Below are 19,319 nucleotides of genomic sequence, written 5' to 3'. Positions count from 1 at the left end.
CTGCCCCGCCCCCGCCTCCAGGAAGTCCACCGGGTTGCAGCTCTGCAGAGCCTGGTGCTGCCCTGGGAAGATTCTGGAGGGGCGAGCCTGGCAGGTGATGACCGGCAGGCTGGGGAGTCAGGAGCCTCAGCCGCGACCACCTTGTCTCTCCCTCCCCTTGTCCACTTGCACTGGACTCTGTCACCCTCCCGAGATGCTCAGGGCACTTTTTAGCGCCTGAGTCTCCGGCTGCAGTCTCAGGGCTGACATCTAGTCTCAGCCGGCATAGAGAGCCCCCTCTGATGCAGGCTTCCATCCCCACCCGGTTGCCCCATGTCCTAGTCATGCCTTCTGAAAATGCCAGGCGCGGCCTCAACCTCACGACCTCGCACACGCTGTTCCTACAGCCTGCAGTGCCCTTCCCCTTCCTTCTCAATGGGCTGAACCTGACAGGTCACTGAAGCTGTCACCAGGGCCCTCCCCCAGGAAGCAAGGGAGGTCAGGTGCACCTGTTGGGAGAGGGACTTCTGGGGGCCCTGGACAAAACTCATCTCAAGAGTATTCGTGCCAGGTGGTGTGTTTTCGACACCAGTCTCCACTGAACAGACTTTGATAAAGGCAGGACTGGATCCCTGGCCTGTGACATCATCCCTCACACACACGGGTGTTTAGAAAGTGTTTGCTTTCTGACTGTTGATTCTTAAGACTTCCGCCCTACACTCAGTGCTTTTCCTTTTAGGTTACTGTTTTTTCTAACAAAGTATTTAATAAGGAAGACCCACCTGATGCGGAGGGAGACAGGGCACGTCGATCGGGGTCGCCCTTCTTTCTTCAAGCAGCTTCGTGGCTTTATCAGCAGCCTTTCTCCCGAGGCGGTGCTGTGTGGGCTGATCACCACATTTGAGACTTTGGTAGAAGTTTAGTGGAGCGATAGAATCCCTGCGTTCCCACGCACACCTGTGGGGCCAGGTGTTTTTCATTTTACACGTGGGCGGCTGTGAAAACCACTGCCAGGAGGTGGCCACGCCTCCCGTCAGCTCCCATCAGCTCCTGGGCCCCTCTTCCTGAGTATGGGGGGAGAACCATGGTGGAGCAGAGGGCAAGGAGGGCGTTGGAATTCTCACCCAGCTCTGGAGGCTTCTGCTGTGTGCAGTTGTCCCTGTTGGGACAAAAGCTTGTTCTCCGTACTCAGAGTTGCTTGGCTGCATCCTGTGGACGTAACTCCTCCAGGGAACGGTGACTTAGCTTACCTCCGACATACAGAGTCACAAACGCAGGGCTCAGGTGAGATTCTAGACCTGTCGTCTTACAGATAAGCAGACTCTGGCTTCACTGCTGGGATCACAAGCATTTCTTCACTAATAGACTGAAGGGGCTGGAAACGCTGCTCTCTGGGGTGCCTTCTTGCTTGCGTGTTTTGGGGTTCTCTGGGTTGAAGGTGGAGCATTAAGACATGGTGGAGGTAGACTGGGAGCATCAAATATGAATGACGTTTACTGTAATTAACAGTAACAGAGGGGGTTTGATCCCTCACAAGAACTGAAGGATGGAGGAAAGGGCATGGTTCTCCCTTCACTTGGAGGGGGCACAGGTGGGAGGAAAGTCAGTTTTATTCTTAGCAGCGTTGAGGGGGTGAATGGAGCAGGGTTGGATGAAGAGGAAATGGCAACTGTGGAGGGGCTGGTGGAGGCACAGAGGTGGCGCGCTTCTGGCAGCTGCCGGGGAACCGCGAGGGTAGGAGAAACATTCTAGTAAGCGGTCGTGGTGTCCAGCTTTCACACTGCGTCATGCATGTGACCTGGGCTTGTTGAACTGATTGCTACAAAGATGTGTGCGGTAGGAAGAATCGTGACTCCCCAAAGAATCATGGTTCATGTTCTAATCCACAGAAGCTATGCATATATTAGGTTACGTGGCAAATAGGAAGGTCTCAGCTGACCTTGAGATGAGAAGATTATCACAGATGATCCAGGTGGGTGCAATGTAATCACAGGGGTCCTCTGACGTGATGGAGGGACACAGGAGAGTGCGTGTCGGAATGACGCCATGTGATAAAGTCTCTGTGCTTTGTTGCTTTGAAGATGAAGGAGGGTCCGTGAGTCAAGGATGCAGGTGGCCTCTAGAAACTGAAAAGGCCAGGACATGGATTCTCCCTGGAGCCTCCAGAAGAGGTGCAGCCCTGCCGACACCTTGGTCTTTAGGCCAGTGAGACCCATTTCAGACTTCTAACCTCTAGCGCTGTAAGATAGTAAAGTTGCTTTAGGCCACCAGGTGTATAGTAATTTGTCACAGCAGCAATGGGAAACAATCGAATGCGGAAACCCGTCTCTCCTTTGGAAATGTGAGACCCTCTTCGTTATTTACGAAATATAATGGAAAATTTATGGACGATAAATAACTCAGAGAAGAATCTTGTCAGAATGAATTGTAAGCTCTCTCTAAGTTAATTTGTTTCAGTAAAGTGAGGGCAAGAACTTTATTTCTTCACTATTATACCCTCACTGCCTAGTTCATTTCTAAAATTCATTTTTAAACAAATGAATCTCTTCATTTCAATCCATGAAAAACCAAAACAACTATCTTTTCAAAGGAATTATTGGATGCTAAAGCGTATCGCTTATGATTAGAAATCTTAAATTCAGGCTCTTGTTGTAGACAGAGAATATCGTACTTTACATTGTCATTCAAAGATGAGAGGTTTTGTTGGAGAATTTTTTTGTAAATTGTTAGGTGTAAACAGGAATCCCTTTTGCTTTCTTGGGTTCTAGGAGCTTCCTTGTACCTATACAGGGAAGGAGTGTTGACTTGCCCTTTGCCTTGTCAGTAAAGCAGCTGTCCTAGGTAGCAAGCTGTAGCCTTAATCCATGACACCCCAGCCCCCTGCCCACCAAAGCGCTCGTTGTTTGTGACACTTAGTCTGGGGAGCCTGGTACTATATACTAATCTATTATAAATGATCTTTGCCTGGCATCTTTTAGAATTACAGATACTTCTAGTGTTCATTTGCTATTTCTTGACTCACTTATTCCCTGAAAAAAAAAAAAAAAAATCTTTGCTAGGCTTTTGCCATGTGCCAGGCCCTGGGGAAACAAAGGTAACTCAGATATGGTACTTCCCAGAGAAAGCCACCTTCTAGATGGGAAGAAAGACAAGCGTGTAGATAATGAGAGGACGGAACAGCCAATATTGAAATAATTTGTGATGCCAAGAGGAGGAAAATTCCAACTCTGCAGGGAGAACAGAGCAGAGAGGAAGAGACCGAAGGTCCAGAAGGACCGTGGCGACCAGAAGGGACAAGTATTAACTGCCTACTGAGTCCCAGCACTTTTACATGTAACTTTATCATTTCGTTTCTACCCTGAGAAAAACGATATTCTAATGAAGCATCTTTGCAAAATCACAGAGTGGGATTCATAATCATTGTCTTCTAAGCTGTCGGTTTTAAAGCAGAGGTGGGCAGACTTTCTGTGAAGGGCTAGATGGTAAATATTTCAGGCTTTGGGGGCCATACTGTCTCTGTCACAACTATTCAACTCAACTCTTGTGGCAGGAAACCAGCCATATAGAATATGGAAAGGAGTGAGCATGGCTGTGTGCCAATAAAACTTTATTGACAGAAATGGACAGTGGGCTAGATATGGCCCCGGGGTTGCAGCTTGCTGATCCCTGTTCCAGAACAGCCATCATAGCTACCGTTTTGCTTCAGGATATTTCAGGAGAGGGAGATTATAGGTTTCATTCGCTTTACAGGTGGGTCAGTGACAGTTTCAAAATGGGTTATAGAATCTCACCAAGAAACAGTAGCAGACTGGATTAATGACGGAGCTTCAGACAGACCCAGTTGTCTAACATTGCACATCATCATGGTGAATACTGAGCAGACCTCTGGGAATCCAGACGTGATCCATCTTTAGGTCATCGTAGACGCGTCCAAGGAGAAAACCACACTAAGCAGTCTTGGCGGAGGCTTTGACAGTGTGTGGGCACGTGTGTGTTTTAACTCTGAGATTTAAAAAAAAAAAAAAAAGGAAACAAAGAAGATTTGTCTGGAACCATTGGGAAGAAATAAGGTAAATATCCGAATGGATGACCTGGGAGAAGCCTAGAGTGTAACGTCTCAATACGGCTGTCTTCTGGAAAGAGGCAGAAGCATCTGGTTAGTGTAACATTGAGGGGTGATGTGAAAGGAAATCCCAAGTCCAGATTAGAAAAGCAGAATAGATCTTGACATCTTGAAGCAACAAGCCAGAAAAAAGTCTGTCCTTAATAGCTAACAGTGAGACTTCCCTGGTGGTGCAGGGGTTAAGAATCCACCTGCCAGTGCAGGGGACACGGGTTCGATCCCTGGTCCGGAAAGATCCCACATGCTGCGGAGCAACTAAGCCCATGTGCCACAACTACTGAAGCCCGTGCGCCTAGAGCCCACGAGCCACAACTACTGAGCCCACGTGCCTAGAGCCCGTGCTCCGCAACAGGAGAGGCCACCGCAGTGAGAAGCCCGTGACTGCCACGAAGAGTAGTCCCCACTCGCCACAACTAGAGAAAGCCCGTGCACAGCAATAAAGACCCAACACAGCCAAAAATGAATAAAATAAAATATATAAATTTATTTTTAAAAATAGCTAGTAGCGTGGGAAAAGTCACTAAATTCAGAGATTTTGAGTTTCTTCATTTGATTTCTTAATCCTTTAGAGCAAAACAGTGAATTTTTTGGAGAAGAGATCTTTCCAAGAGTATATCTTGAGAGATACAGGGTGGTAGGAAAACACCTGGAAAACCATTAAAGGATTCAGAAATGTGACCCCGGGAAGCCATTTAGGTCACCTGTCCCAGCCCTACATGACTAAAAGGAAATTTTCCTCTTGGCTGACGAGAGAGAGCTTGGACGAGCATGGTGACATTGGGAAGCTTATTTCTTTTGAGTAAAACTTAAAAAATCAAAAGCAGACAAAGTTCGTAAGATGGTTACAAGTGTGGGTGGTTCCAACTGGATGGAAACATTTTCTCACCAACAGGAATCCATTGAAAGGGTGTGGATGTCTCCAGAGGTCCCCATGCTCGGCGCCCCCTGGTGTGTTTTGATCTGGTTCCCCATCTGGCTCTGTGCTGTTGCTCTTCAGGTTGACTTGGGGGAAAGAGGGAGGAAAAGATGGAAAAGATGGGAGTTGATATCTTCCTGGAAGACGCTGTGGAGGTTAGCAGGCTAAGTTATTCCAACCAAAACAAGTTAAGCTTTTCCTTGTTTTGAATCCTAGGCACGAATCTTGTCTTGGATGAAACAGATGTGATTCTGGGGACGTGCACGGCGTCCTAAGCTTTGGTGACTTTCCTGCCCCTCACTCTTCCTTGCAGGAATCAGACATGCTCCAGCTGTGCCTTTGTGTGCCGTCTCTGGCCCCTTTCTAAGTTCCATGCAACGTCATAAAACTCAGAAACTTAGGACTGCTTGAAGAAAATAATCTGTGAAACAGATACATGTTTTGATGTGGATTACATCTAACAAACAGTGTTTATTCCAAAGACTTTAACACGTAAACCCATTAAAGGGTCTTATAATTTGACTTCTCTTTCCCGTCACACAAAGCTTTTTTGTAACGTAAATATAGTAAGGAATGTCCATACTCTACAGTCTTGCTGATGTTCTTTTCTTTTAGCAAGGGTTAAATAAGGGGGATCTTCAAAGCCTTGGTGATACGTTACAGAAAGCTTTGAAGTTCTTTTAGCTTCCCTGGAAATCTTTGTTTCCTGGAAAGTTCGCTAATGGTATATCTAGTTTCTTACACAAATCCATTCCGTAGCTGTCTGTAGTGAATTACCTAGTCAGTGGGAATGCTACTGCAAGATAAAATTAATATCTAAACTGGTCCTGAGTCGGTTATTTCCACTGCAAAGCTTATGTACTCATAAGGTACGATGTTATTTAGGTCAAGTTAACCGTCTTTATCTTAATTCACCTCTTGAGCTCCCTGAAAGCAACATAATTTACATTTCCTGGCAGCTCTGGCGGCGGCTCTCGTGTATGGAACTGAGCTCCTGCATCAGCATCGCCATCTTCCATCTCAGTTGGTGACACCATCCCGCACCCAGGGCCCAGTCGGCCCCTTCTCTCTGCATCTCCTCCCCCGCTGACACGCAGTTCGGGGCTGACTGTCTCCGCCTGCCTGGCTGTGGTGGCCCCCCATCAAGTTCCCTGCTTCTGCTTTCCCTCTTCCCCATCTACCTACCCCCCAAAGTCTGTTTTCCTCAGAGCAGCTAGACTGATTCTTTAAACCTAAATCAAGATCATTCTCTCCCTCGCCCACACCCTACAGTGCCTTCCGGTAACGCCGAATCAAACCCCAGGTCCTTCTCTGGCACAGGGCCTCTCTGATCTGTGCTCACCTGTGTCTGCCGGACGTTGCCTGCTGGCTTGCCCAGCGCCCTTCCTGTCCGTCACTCGGCTCTGGCCACACCGGCCACCTTGCTAGTCCCGTGCACCCACCAGTCTCACCCCCATCTCAAAGCTTGAAACTTCGCACTTGCTCCTTCTCCCCACCGCCCCCCCCCCCCCCAGCCCCGAGCCCTCTTCCTTCACATCCCACCAGCTTTCTGGCCAATTCTTCCATGTTTTTGCTCAGCGGTGACCGCCACAGAGACCTGACCATTTTATCTAAATGAGAAGCCCCCAGCCTCTTACCCTGCTTTTCCTTCCTTCCGGCTCTAAGTAGCGGACATTCGGTCTCTTACTGATTCGTCGCTTGGTTTATTTGTCCATTCACTTATTTATAGTTCATCTGTCCCTCCCAAGAGAATGTAAACTCCATAAGGACAGGGACTTACGATGATAAACATGTATCTTTCATGCCTCACACACGTAGGCAGTCAAGACATATCTGCTGGGTATTGTATGAAGGAAAGAACCAGAATCATTCACATTGCTTTTGGTCTGCACATGCAGACCAAGTCTTTGAGCAGTCACGTTGTTCAGTGGGACAGTGATGCTTTTGATTTTCCTACCCTAATAAGGTTTCCAATTCAACGATCAGGGTCTATCTTAGATTTAGCTCTTGCCTAAAGATCTTAGCAGTGACCTTGGTCGACCTTCAGTGTAGTTCACCATATGGAACACAGGTACCATGTGGACATAAGGACCTTGACTTCCTGGCGCTGTAACGGCTTTAGAGTGGCTACGTGTCCACGGACAGAGCCGCTGGAGTCTCACTTGCCTTAGCGATTAGCAGGCACGTCTATAGCACAAGGGAAAAAGAGCCAATAGTCGTGTCTATTTTTAGTACAGTAGAGTTCCCATAATTATCTAAACACTGAGAGGTTACTTTAAGAAATGTTATCAGACTAACGGAGCTTTTTCTCCTACCACTGAGCAGCTAATCATCTTCTTGTAAATATTAGATGAGAAGAAATTGGGGGAGGGGGTACATACAGGAAGGTGGATAAATGGTCCGTAGACCCTTGTAGACGATACTAAGAGCCCCACTCCATGAGATAATTTTGTCAGCATAATTACTCTGAGCTGCTTCTAAAAAGTCGGATGTACCGATTCATAATTTACGTTCAGTACAATTCACTCTTTTTAATGCAGCTATGAGTTTCAGTATTGCGTACAGTTGTGCAACCACCATAAACAAAATGTAAGTTTTCATCCCCCTGAGATGTCCCTCATGCCCCACTGTGATCACTGAGCCCCGCCCCCTGGCAGCCACTGATCTGTCTTCTATCCTTACGGCTTTGCCTTTTCCGTAATGCCCTCTAATGGAATCATGCAGTCTGTCGCTGTTGAGATGCACCAGTGCTGTTGTGTGTTATCGGTAGTTTGTTCCTTATTATTACTGAGAAGTGTTCCCTTGTGGATGTAGAGTTTGCTGATCCATTCACCAGGTGAAGGACATTTGCATTGTTTAAAATTTGGGGTGATTATGACTAAAACTCCAGTAACAGTCATGTATAGGTTTTTATGGGAACATGCATTTTCATTTTTTCCTGAATAAAAACGTAGGAGTGGGGTTTTTGGGTCATATGGTAAGTATGTGTTTAGCTTTATAAAAACCTGCCAAACTGATGTCCAGAGTGGCTGTTTTCTCTTCCCACTAGGAAGGTATGGGAGTTTCCGGAGCCGCTTTCTGGTCCTCAGGGCCGATGCCCAGAGGATTTTGCCTTCTTTTTATAATAATGTTTATTTATTTTTACTTGTTGACAGTTTGCTCTATTTATTTATTTGTGGCTGTCTTGGGTCTTCGTTTCTGTGCGAGGGCTTTCTCCAGTTGCGGCAAGCGGGGGCCACTCTTCATCGCGGTGCGCGGGCCTCTCACTATCGCGGCCTCTCTTGTCGCGGAGCACGGGCTCCAGACGCGCAGGCTCAGTAGTTGTGGCTCACGGGCCCAGTTGCTCCGCGGCATGTGGGATACTCCCAGACCAGGGCTCGAACCCGTGTCCCCTTCATTGGCAGGCAGATTCTCAACCACTGCGCCACCAGGGAAGCCTGGATTTTGCCTTCTTGAAGAGAAACCTCGGGATTTATCTCTCCCCTCTTCTCCCCTCACTTCTGTGTTCCAGTCTCTTCTACTTGGACCTTTAAGTTACTTTTTATTTAAAAGTCTTTCCGCTCTTCCTTGTTGCCTGAGTTTCCGTTTTCCTTATCGCACCAGTGCAGTGCCTTGTACCCAGCAGATACTAAGTACGTACCTATTGGACTTGGTTGTAATAAACTAGATTAAACTGATCTCCAGGGCAGAGATGGCCCATAGTGGGGCTTTGGTGCATGTTTTAGCAGGCTCATGGGGCATCTGCACAAGGTAGGTGAGCCCTACCCCAAGACCTAGGGAGAGATTCCTATTATTTCTCTCCTGGCAATAAGGCATCAGCCACAAAATGTGGGATATAAAGCTGGGTTTGGACTGCCGCAGTGGTGAAGGGTGGAAAAGTCAGAACCAAATCTGTGGTTATTATAAGGTATATAGATTTAGCTTGGAGACACCAGCCATGAAATGTGCAGACTCTTGTGAGAAGGCTTTTCTTTCTCTTGAAGATTTTACATTATTGTTTAATCACTGTTGAAGCATAGCGTAGTGGTCAAGAGTGAGAGCTCTGCAGACAAACTCTGCTACTAACCACCTGTGTGACCTTGGGAACCTTTCAATGCCTTGGTTTCTTCATCCGTAGAATGGGGATAATAATAGCAGTGAGGAGTGATGATAAATGGTTGAGATGTACACAGTGCTCAGAACAGTGCCTGGCTGGTGTTAAACGCTATAGGAGTATTAGTCACTGCTGTTACTGTTATTAACTAAACTTTACCCCTAGTACTCTGAAAATGTGTGTTTTTCATACATTTGTGACACTTTCACGGATGTCAGGTTCTAGATACTTGATCAAAGAATGATTAAAATTCAGTTAACAGAGAGGGAGTGAGATAAATTGAGTTTGGGATTGACAGACACACTACTGTATATAAAGGAGCTAACCAACAAGGACCCACTGTATAGCACAGCGAAGTCTACTCAATATCTTGTAATAATCTATATAGGAAAAGAATCTGAAAAAGAATAGATATACGTGTAACTGAATTGAGCAGCAGAGTTCGCGGCATTACCTGGCGTGGTCATCCCCAGAGGTGTGTACTTATCCTCACTGTGCTGACTCAGCTCAAGTTAAGTGGCCTCAGTTGTCTGGTCTCACTTGCTTCTTTCTTTTACTTTTGGTAGCTCGGGGAGGGTGTGGTTTCTGAGCAGTGCTGTCCCCTCCATCAGGATGTCTCTGTGTCCTCCACGTGAAGGGCCGAGTCTACCAGTTGGCTCACTAGGTCAGGGTTGGAAGTTTGGGCACAAGATTTTCAGTCATTTCTCTCTCATTTCCTAATTTCTGTGTTGGCACCTCCACACAAAAATGGTTTCTTCTAGCCCTTTTAGCAACTTCTTCCGGACCTGACTTGGCTTTCCCCTTTGGGACCTGTGCTTTCGGGAGGTCCAGTAAGTTGCCTCTGTGTTTGGGGGCCACGACCTGAGGGCTAGAGCAGGTGGTCCCAGGGACCAGTGGGCGAGCACGCAGCCAGCAAGTGGGCCCGGCAGGCCTGCCCGCGGGGGCCCCCGCCTTGACACAGCCCTGCTTCTCTCCTGCCCTTCAGAGTTACCACAGAGGCTGGAGGAATTCACAGGCAGTCCTCGCTTTATTGCATTTCAGATACTGTGTTTGCTTTTTACAAACTGAAGGTTTGTAGCAACCCTGCGTTGAGCAAGTCTGCGGGTGCCTTTTTCCAACAGCATTTGCTCAGTTCCTTTCTCTGTGTCACATTTGGTAATTCTTGCAATATTTCATACTTTGTCATTATTACTCTGTTATGGTGATCTGTGATCAGTGGTCTTAGATGTCACTACTACGACTGGCTGAAGGCTCAGATGATGGTTAACGTGTTTTAGCAAGAAAATATGTTTTAATTAAGGTATGCGCACTTTTTCAACATAATGCTATTGCACGCTTAACAGACTGCAGTGTAGTATAAACATAACTTCTACGTGCGCCGGGAAACCAAAAGCCTCGTGTGGCTCACTTTATCACCATATTCACTTCATTGCTGTGGCCCGCGTGTTGATCTGAGCGTCGTCTGCAGGCTGAATCGTGACTCATAAGGTACTACTTTAAATGTCCGTAAGTGCTGTGACTTATAAGATATAAACCTGTGAGATGCGTCGCTCAATTCAAAGCAGCCTTTTGACATTGTCTTACTAAACACACAACTGCTGGCGTGCTACGGATAAGAGGCAATGTTGGCGTTGAAAGGGGGCTCCTCATACTTGAAGCTCTTGAGACCCACATCTGTAACAGGCACCCAGAGATGAGAGAGAGGAGGGGAGGGTGGCCTGGAGTCCACCAGGACCCATCACCTCCTTACCTGCCATGACGGTTGATGGGCATATATGCTCGACGGTGAACCCCAGCGCTTAGTATATATTTTTCTTATCAAATACAGTTTGCTCATCAGTAGGTTCTTAAATTTGTGTTTGTTGTTCATTTAGGAAAGAAAGAGCAAGGCCTAGCCTCGTCATCTCATTTTCACGAAAACATGCACGTATAAAGCCAACAGAGTGATAAAAGATATCTGCCCTCACCAGTTGCTGAATTTCAAGGGTCGATGGAGTCCAAAGAGGGGTCATGATCGTGGTGGTTGCTTTGAGCCCACTCCAGTCCACTGGGAGACCCCACGTGTCTCCAGCAGAGGGAACAGCGTGTGCTGGATCCTGTGAGCCTAGGAAGGGTCTTAGTTCTGTTTTTGCTGTGGCGGCTGCACATCTAGGGTGCCTCCTGGGGCTGCCTGGGAAAATGTGCTCTTGTGGGGACTTTTAGGTTTGTTCAGATTTAAGGGCATTTGGAGATAGTCAGACCCTTCGAGGCACGCTGTGAAATGTTGCAGTGTCGCGTTCTGTGTTGCAACTTGGCACGTGGTATGTTGTGTCACTATAATTACAAATATATGTGTGTGTGTGTGTGTATATATACATGTATACCTATATACATGTGTGTGTATATATATTTATATCATTCATAAATATAAAGGTGGCTCTTACTATCTGTCTTACTATAGGTCTTAGATCAGGCTGTGGTAACAGAATATCGTAGGCTGAGTGGCTTAAACAACAAACATTTATTTCTCATGATTCTGGAGGGTGGGAAGTCCAAGGGCAAGTAGCTGGCAGATTCAGTTCCTGGTTAGGGCTCCCTTCCTGGTTTGCAGACAGCCGCCTTCTTCCTGTGTCCTCCCTTGGAGGAGAGCAGAGAGCAGAAGCAAGCTCTATGTCTCTTCTGTAAGGGCACTAATCCCATCATGAGGGTCCCACCTTCATAACCTGATCACCTCCCAAAGGCCCCACCTCCAAATACCATCACAATGGGGATTAGGATTTCAACAGATTAATTTTGAGGGACACATAGCTCTATATTTGGTTGCTATAAACAATATGAAATCATATTCCCAAGCGCATATATCTGTCAAACAGCAAGCTGAGTTTTCCTTCAGGGTTTGTTTGCTACTTGTTTATTTATTTTGTGGTTGCTCTTAGGCAAGTAGTAGGAGACGCCGAAGAATTTGAAAAAAAAGTGTACGAGAGAACTTAAAATTGAGAATTCAGCCCATCAACTTAATTTTTCTACTTGCAGTTTTGGATGACACGTGCATCCTTTGAATCGTGGAGCGGAACACCTCCCAGGGTTTTACAGGAGCGTATTTGAAAATGCATGAGGACCTGACATGGCCTTTTAAGAACCTGTGCTGTAATGGGACACATGGGAAGCCCACCTGGTGGCAGCATAAAGCCCATGAAGTGGGAAGTGTGTCCCCATAGGAAGGTGTCCCCAAGGACAGAGGGGAGGTGGTGTTTCTGGATGTCACCAGGGAGGATTGTGTGCTTATTTTAGCTCCCTCTCCTTCATGTGTCCCCACGTCAGCTGCTATTTTGACTGTGGGCATCTTCCTGCAGCTGGTGGCGTGCTGATTGCCAGATGCCCTCCCAGGGGAGTGAGCTGCCCTGTGCCCACTGGTTCCTGTGGGTCTCTCCGCATCTCCTTGAGCACTGGACTCGGGACTGTGAAATACTACAAAGATACAAGATCAGAGACCTGCTTATAACAACGCACAGTCCATTTTAGAGGAAAAAAATACATAAGAAGTTCTCTTATGTACTTGGAGGACAAAAAGTTGGCACAGTCAAATTGTACCTCGAAATGTGTTTAACATACCCTTATTTAGTGAAAATGACCAACATTTACTTAGTAAAAGAATCCAGTATTTAGGAAAATACTCAATGTTCTATGGATGTTATCCTAATGTGTAAAAATAGTACAAGAGTAATGGTTCAGGATCACAAAATCTCTGATAAATTACTTGACAAACAAAATGCACCGTTGTTAGTACTCTTAAAATGGCCTATTATTTATTCTTTATCCAAGCTTCCGGTACCCACCCCCAGTTCCATATTAAAACGAAGCCTAGGCAGCCTCAGTGTGTCATTGCCAGCGGTCGGTCCTGCGCTCTTTCTAGAGGCGGCCGGGGACCCAGGATCTTTGGTGGGGGGGGCTCTCCCTCAGCATCTTTGCTGCCTCACCTCCTATGGCCCCTACGCCTGTTGTCATTTCTCGTCTGCCTCTAGCCTTGGCTTCTGCTCATGCCAGTCCAGTCGCTTGCTAATGGTTTTTCCATCAGCTTGCGTGGTCCTGGAATTGACGCTAACAGATTGTCACCTCGGCTTGGGCACCAGTATTGTAAGTGCCTATCTGGGGGCTGATGGAACTGGGCTGTCCCCACACTGTCACAGACCCAGGCAGATGTGCGTAGGTTTTCGTAGTGCCGGTCAGTGGACACCTTCTTATAGGCACGTGATTTTTCTGATTTGGAGACATTTATTTTTTATAAATGTCCAAATAATTAAAATGATTACTATTTTAAAATGATTATTATTACTATTATCGCTGTGACTAAACCAACCCACGATGGTTGAGAATGAACTACAGTCGTCGTTTTAACCAGGTGTCTGGCACAAGTTGAGGGAGCGAGGTCCCTGAGTAGGAAGGGAGGCGGTCAGGGAAGCCTCCTAGGACCCGGAGGCCCTCTGAGCTGAATCCTGGAAGGTGTCTTGAGGTTTGTTGGGGGAGCGTGAAGGAAGTGCCTATGGCTCTAGGAAAATATCTTCAAGAACCTCCTTTCTTGCTCTAGGCATCCAGGGAGAGAAAGATGGGAGAAAGCAGCCAGAGAGAAAGTTGGGTCTGGGGAAACCTCATCCCTAGAGCCGGTAAGAGGGGACTCTCGGAGGCCTGGTGAGGGGACGAGACTCTGGTCAATACTCTAACCCAGAGGCACCTGACACTGTGGTAGTTAGGTGCCTTTGGCCCTCCGTGTCCATGGCTTCTGCATCCCTGGATTCAACCAACTGAAGATCAAAGATAGTGGGGGGAAGAATTCCAGAAAGTTCCAGAAAGCGGAACTTGAATTTTCTGCATACCGGCAACTATTTACATTTTATTAGGTATTATAAGTCATTAGAAATGAGTTACAGTGTACGGGAGGGTGTGCATAGGTTGTATGCAAACACTGTACCACATTTTTCTGTTTTCTAAATTTAATTTTTAAAAATTTTAATTAAAGTATAGTTGATTTACAATGTATTGATTTCTGCTGTACAGCAAAGTGATTCCGTTATACATATATATATGTACACATTCTTTTTTTAATATTCTTTTCCATGATGGTTTATCACAGGATACTGGATATAGTTCCCTGTGCTGTACAGTAGGACCTTGTTGTTCATCCATCCTATAGATACTAGTTTGCATCTGCTCACCCCAACCTCCCACTCCATCCCTCCCCCAACCCCCTCTCCCTTGGCAACCACCAGTCTGTTCTCTATGTCTGTGAGTCTGTTTCTATTTTGTAGATAAGTTCATTTGTGTCATATTTTAGATTCCCCATATAAGTGATATCATATGGTATTTGTCTTTCTCTGTCTGACTCACTTCACTCAGTATGACAATCTCTAGGTCCATCCATATTGCTGCAGATGGCATTATTTCGTCCTTTTTTATGGCTGAGTAGTATTCCATTGTGTATATGTACCGCATCTATTACTATACCACTTTCCATAAGGCATTTGAACATCCATGGATTTTGATATCCAAGGGGGTCAGAACCAATCCCCTTCAGATACGAAGGGCCGACTGTAACGTGTGCCTACGACTCACCGAAATGTCCCTTTCCTGTGTACACCTCCACCGCACCTCCCGTCAGACCTGTCTTCTGAAACGTTAAGATAAAAGCCTGTCTTTCTCTGCCGTAATCTCCCCTCCAGATGCAGTGGGTCTAGAGTTAGTGACAGAGCTCTGTCAGAGTTTTTGCATAGAGATAATCATCTGAAAGTCCAGTGAAAGTTTATTTTTGACCAGGAAGATATGCTTTCGAAGGATGGAGAGAGCCCTGGAGAGACTGGACAAGCCCGCGGGATCTGACCTTGAGCTGGACATGTCTTCCTGCTGCACTAAAACCGTAGTGATTCTTCCAGTGCCCTGTTCTCCTCTGGAATTTTTTCTCCTTTTATACAGGTTTGACTAGTTTAGTTAAACTTCAGCCTGTCACTTAGTTTGGACCCTTGCCTCACTGTGGGCCTTGCTCTTTTGTTTTTTTTTCCCCAAGTTATCATGAGTGCACTAAGGCGATACATTGTTTTGTTTTCCTGCCAATGCTGTATTCTGAAGTTTTATTATCTAGTGACCGAGGTTTCCCTTTGTCTTTAGACAAAGCAGATTCCAAGAATGAAAGTGTTTCAGGTACGGGACTTTCAAACTCCTTCTTGGTCTGTGGGCTCACGATCTCCACTGGAGATTTTCTTCTTTCTCGCCCCCTGGTAGTAGAGCCCCAGGGGGATCCCTCTGTACATGCGAGATTGAGAACCCCAGCTCTAGAGGGTACCGGGGGCTGTATACCAAGGACAGAGGGGTGCTCTCCAAAGAGAAAGAGAGATGAGTATGTCCTCTCCTGCCCTTGTCTCTTTTGGTTTTCTTGGCCTTTTTTCTTCGTGAAATAAGTTCAGTTTCCCTTCCTTTGCAGCCAGTGTGGAAAGAGGGTCTCCTTCCTAAAGCCGGTACTTCCTCCCCAGTCTGGTGCCTGGAAGAGGCTCGGGAGAAGGACAGGCTAACATTGGTCTAGCCCAGTTCCCAAGTCTCCAGGGCTTTTTAATAATAAACAGATTTTGGGGGGAGGAAGGCAAATAAATTTTTTTGGCACAAAAAATTCTCCTTAAACCCAATAGTCGGTCTGTGTTAACCACAAGCGTCTTTGTGGCTTCAAGTCATGAGTTCAGGGCTGTCTGATGTTCACGGAGCAGTGGTAACAATGTTTTTGTGCTTTGTGGGAACTTCAAATGGTCGACTGTCCCCCCCCACCCCCCTCCGCCTCCCCACAGGCTCATTTCCTTGTAAATTGCCTCTGCCTGGGCTTCTGGAGATGAACCCCATTCTCTCTACAGGAGGTAAAAGAGGCTCTGATAGCTCGCCTCCCATGTGCTTCCCAAACCTGCTACTGACACCAGCTCTGACCTTTAGGACGCTGGCTGCTCGCCAGCTCAGGGCCTCTTGTACTCGAGTGAACTCTTTCCTAAGATGATGTTTTCAAAAGGTGATACAAGCCAGTACTGCCTAGACATCAGGAAGAGAGAGGAACAGGTGCCTCATTAGCCCCTAAAACCAAAGACTTCCCAAAGCCTAACCGCTAAACAACTAACCATTAACTAACTAAGAGACCTAGGGCTTCCCTCTCTAGTCCGGGATCTGAGGCTGGAGCCTTGCTCATGCATGGTGCCTCTCTCCCAGGCTGAGTCGTTGCAGTGCCACACAGGCAGCAGCTGGCCTTTTGAGGGTGAGGAATGAGCGTGCTTCCAGGGAAGTCATGCTGTATGCAAATTACTCACAGTTCGGAAAATCACACAGGGAAGTGCATCCTTCCCTGTGTCCTGCTCTGTTGTACTTCCAGCACAGGTGGTGTTTTCCCTCGTTTCCCCAGCCTTTGAGGGAACTGAACGCTGAAGATTTTCTCTGCCTGGAATTAATGGCACAGACCAGTTTCTAGCCCAGTCAGTCCCTCAGTCCTGACGCCCTAGACGGGTTACGCTGGTCTCAACTTCTTTACCCAGCCTCTCTCTTTTTTAAGGACCTGGGCCTTTGTCGCTACCCTCTCGTTGTACACGTCCAGCTCCTCGATGAGTTCCAACCCACCCTCCTCTGTCTTTTCGAGTCTTCCTTTGTTACAAGGCTTCTCTCCCAAAGCCTCTTGTTTGGGTCTGATGTAAATTTGTGTCGTAGAAAGAACTCATATTTACTCAAGATAGCTCTGCTATCTCGATGCTATCAGATATCAGATTTCATCACCAGAGAAAAATCAGAGCTTTGGAGAACGATCACATAGAAATGATTTTATTCACTGAGTTTGAGATGAAGGAAAAAATGTATTTGTTCGTTTGTTTTTGCTTTTCTTTTTTGAAAATTCTATTTATTATTTTATTGAAGTATAGTTGATTTACAATGTTGTGTTAGTTTCAGGTGTACAGCAAAGTGATCCAGTTTATATATATAAACTGAATTTATATATATAAATATATATAACTTATATAAATATATATAACACACACACATATATCTATATTCTTTTTCAAATTCTTTTCCCTTATAGGTTATTACAACATATTGAGTGTAGTTCCCTGTGCTGTACAGTAGGTCCGTGTTGGTTATCTATTTTGCATGTACTAGTGTGTATATGTTAATCCCAAATTCCCAATTTATCCCTCTCCCTCTTTCCCCTTTGGTAACCATAAGTTTGTTTTCTATGTCTGTGAGCCTTCTGTTTTGTAAATAAGTTAATTTGTATCATTTTTTAGGATTATACATGTAAGTTACATCACATGATATTTGTCTTTGTCTGACTTCACTTCATATGATCATCTCTAGGTCCATCCATGTTGCTGCAAATGGCATTATTTCATTCCTGTTTATGGCTGAGTAGTATTCCATTGTATACATGTACCACATCTTCTTTATCCATTCCTCTGTTCATGGACACTTAGGTTACTTCCATGTCCTGGCTATTGTGAATAGTGCTGCTATGAACATTGGGGTGCATGTGTCTTTTCGAATTAGAGTTTTCTCTGGATATGTGCCCAGGAGTGGGATTGCTGGATCATATGATAACTCTATAAAAAATGTATTTTTAATTGAGTATTTTTTCTAAGAGGTGTAAAAAGATATTCTAACCACTGCCTATCATTTGTAGTCACCGATGTAAGCTGATGCATTGACAGGGAAAAGCTCTTTAGAAGCAGATGAGTCACAGCCATGTATCTCACCTCGCTCACGCATGTGGCTGTCTTATATTGTTGGCTGTTTTCTTTCTCAGATTTCCGAGTAGAAATTTTTCTTTCTCCTTTTGCAGGAAGAGTTGGAGTACATGAGCTAGAAGACTGGGAGAGCGGAGACAGGGAGAGTTTCGAAGTCCTTCTCTATCAGAAGCCATGATTTAAACATCAACATTACGGTAAGTATTTAGAAAGAAATATAACTGTTCTGTGGTTGACACATCATTGGTTTTGGCTGCAGTTCTGAGAATAGGTTAAAGGACGTTGTGAAGGATGAGTTTGTTTAAATCACTCTCAACAAACCAGAGGTCTGAGAAAATTAAAGGTTCCTCAGTGACAAGTTATGGGACCCCCAGCATCCAGAGGGGAGAGCCATCTGACGCGTTGGAAAAATCTGTCTGTCTCCTTAGTAGCCGTGTGTTCCAATGTGTGAAAGAAAAGCAAAGCTTAATGTCCGGGGGTTTCCTTTTTGAACAGAGCTTTCAGGGACTCCGAGTTAGACTTTTTAGAGGCGGGCAGAGCCAGGCACGGAAGGGAGCAGAAGCACCTTTCTAGGGACTGTGCTATCTGCCCTGCCACTCTGGGGCAGGGTTTCTCAAAGTGTGTTCCATGGAACACACTGCTCTAGACTGTTAGTGCAGGGGAGACAGGGCTATGGAGATGGGTCTGTGCTCCAGTGAGTTTGAGAAACATTGAAGTTCACCTTCCTTCCTGAAGGGTCTCGGAAGTGGGTGAGCCTCGTGACTCTCCGTGGACGTGTGTCGCCGGCAGGGCTCACCAGAGTCCCGTGGAACTCTTCTTGTAGGGCGTCCTAGGTCCCGTGTTCATTTGTTCATTGTTTATTAACACCTGCCACGCTCGTGTTAGGTGCTAACAGTACAGCGATAAAGAGATTGCTGCTTGCGTCTAGATAGAAAATATGGGAAGAAGCAAGTGAGAGCAACTATCGATAGGCACGACAGCCAGCGGTTTAAGACAATGGTCTCAGGAGTGGTGGGCCCTGAGTTTGAATCCTGAGTCTGCCACTTATAAACTGCGTGACTTTGAACAAGACACTTAACCTCTCGTTCAATTTCAACATCGGTGAAACTGTGTTAATAGCGTCTACCTAGTAAGGTTGTTGTGAGGATTGCAACGATGCATTCATGCTGGCAAATACTGAACCCTATGCAAACGTGAGCACATCTGTACTGAGAACAATAATGACGAGTGCATCGAAGGCTGTGTGAGGGCGGACGCGGGAGGAGGTAGCGGTGGATGGGAACTTTGAATAGGGTGGTCCAGCATGGCCCTGAAGTACAGACCTGGAAAGATGAGTGATACTGAGCTGTGGAGATGGTATAGGGAGAGAATACAGAGGGAAGCACAATTGCGCACGGGTGTGTCTCATGCAGAGAAATTTGGAAATTTGTTATGCAAACAAATTTGGAATTTGAGAAATTCCAATACCTCTTTAAGATAAAA

The 19,319-nt window shown here is 46.1% G+C and overlaps 1 protein-coding gene across 21 annotated transcripts in view; it reads left to right on the top strand.

The window, feature by feature from the left end:
• Window positions 1–19,319, top strand: part of SVIL (supervillin) — a 294,440-nt gene that overhangs the window by 104,218 nt on the left and 170,903 nt on the right. For all 21 annotated transcript variants that reach the window (XM_079915216.1, XM_079915221.1, XM_079915222.1 and 18 more), the window contains one exon: window positions 17,933–18,034. The gene's annotated coding sequence lies outside the window, so the exon portion shown is untranslated. The remainder of the gene's footprint in view (window positions 1–17,932; window positions 18,035–19,319) is intronic.

Source organism: Stenella coeruleoalba (genome assembly GCF_951394435.1).
Source record: "Stenella coeruleoalba genome assembly, chromosome: 2".
In the NCBI taxonomy this organism is placed as follows: Eukaryota; Metazoa; Chordata; class Mammalia; order Artiodactyla; family Delphinidae; genus Stenella; species Stenella coeruleoalba.
The sequence above is the reverse complement of the archived record's forward strand: the minus strand, read 5'-3'. Positions and strand labels throughout refer to the sequence as shown.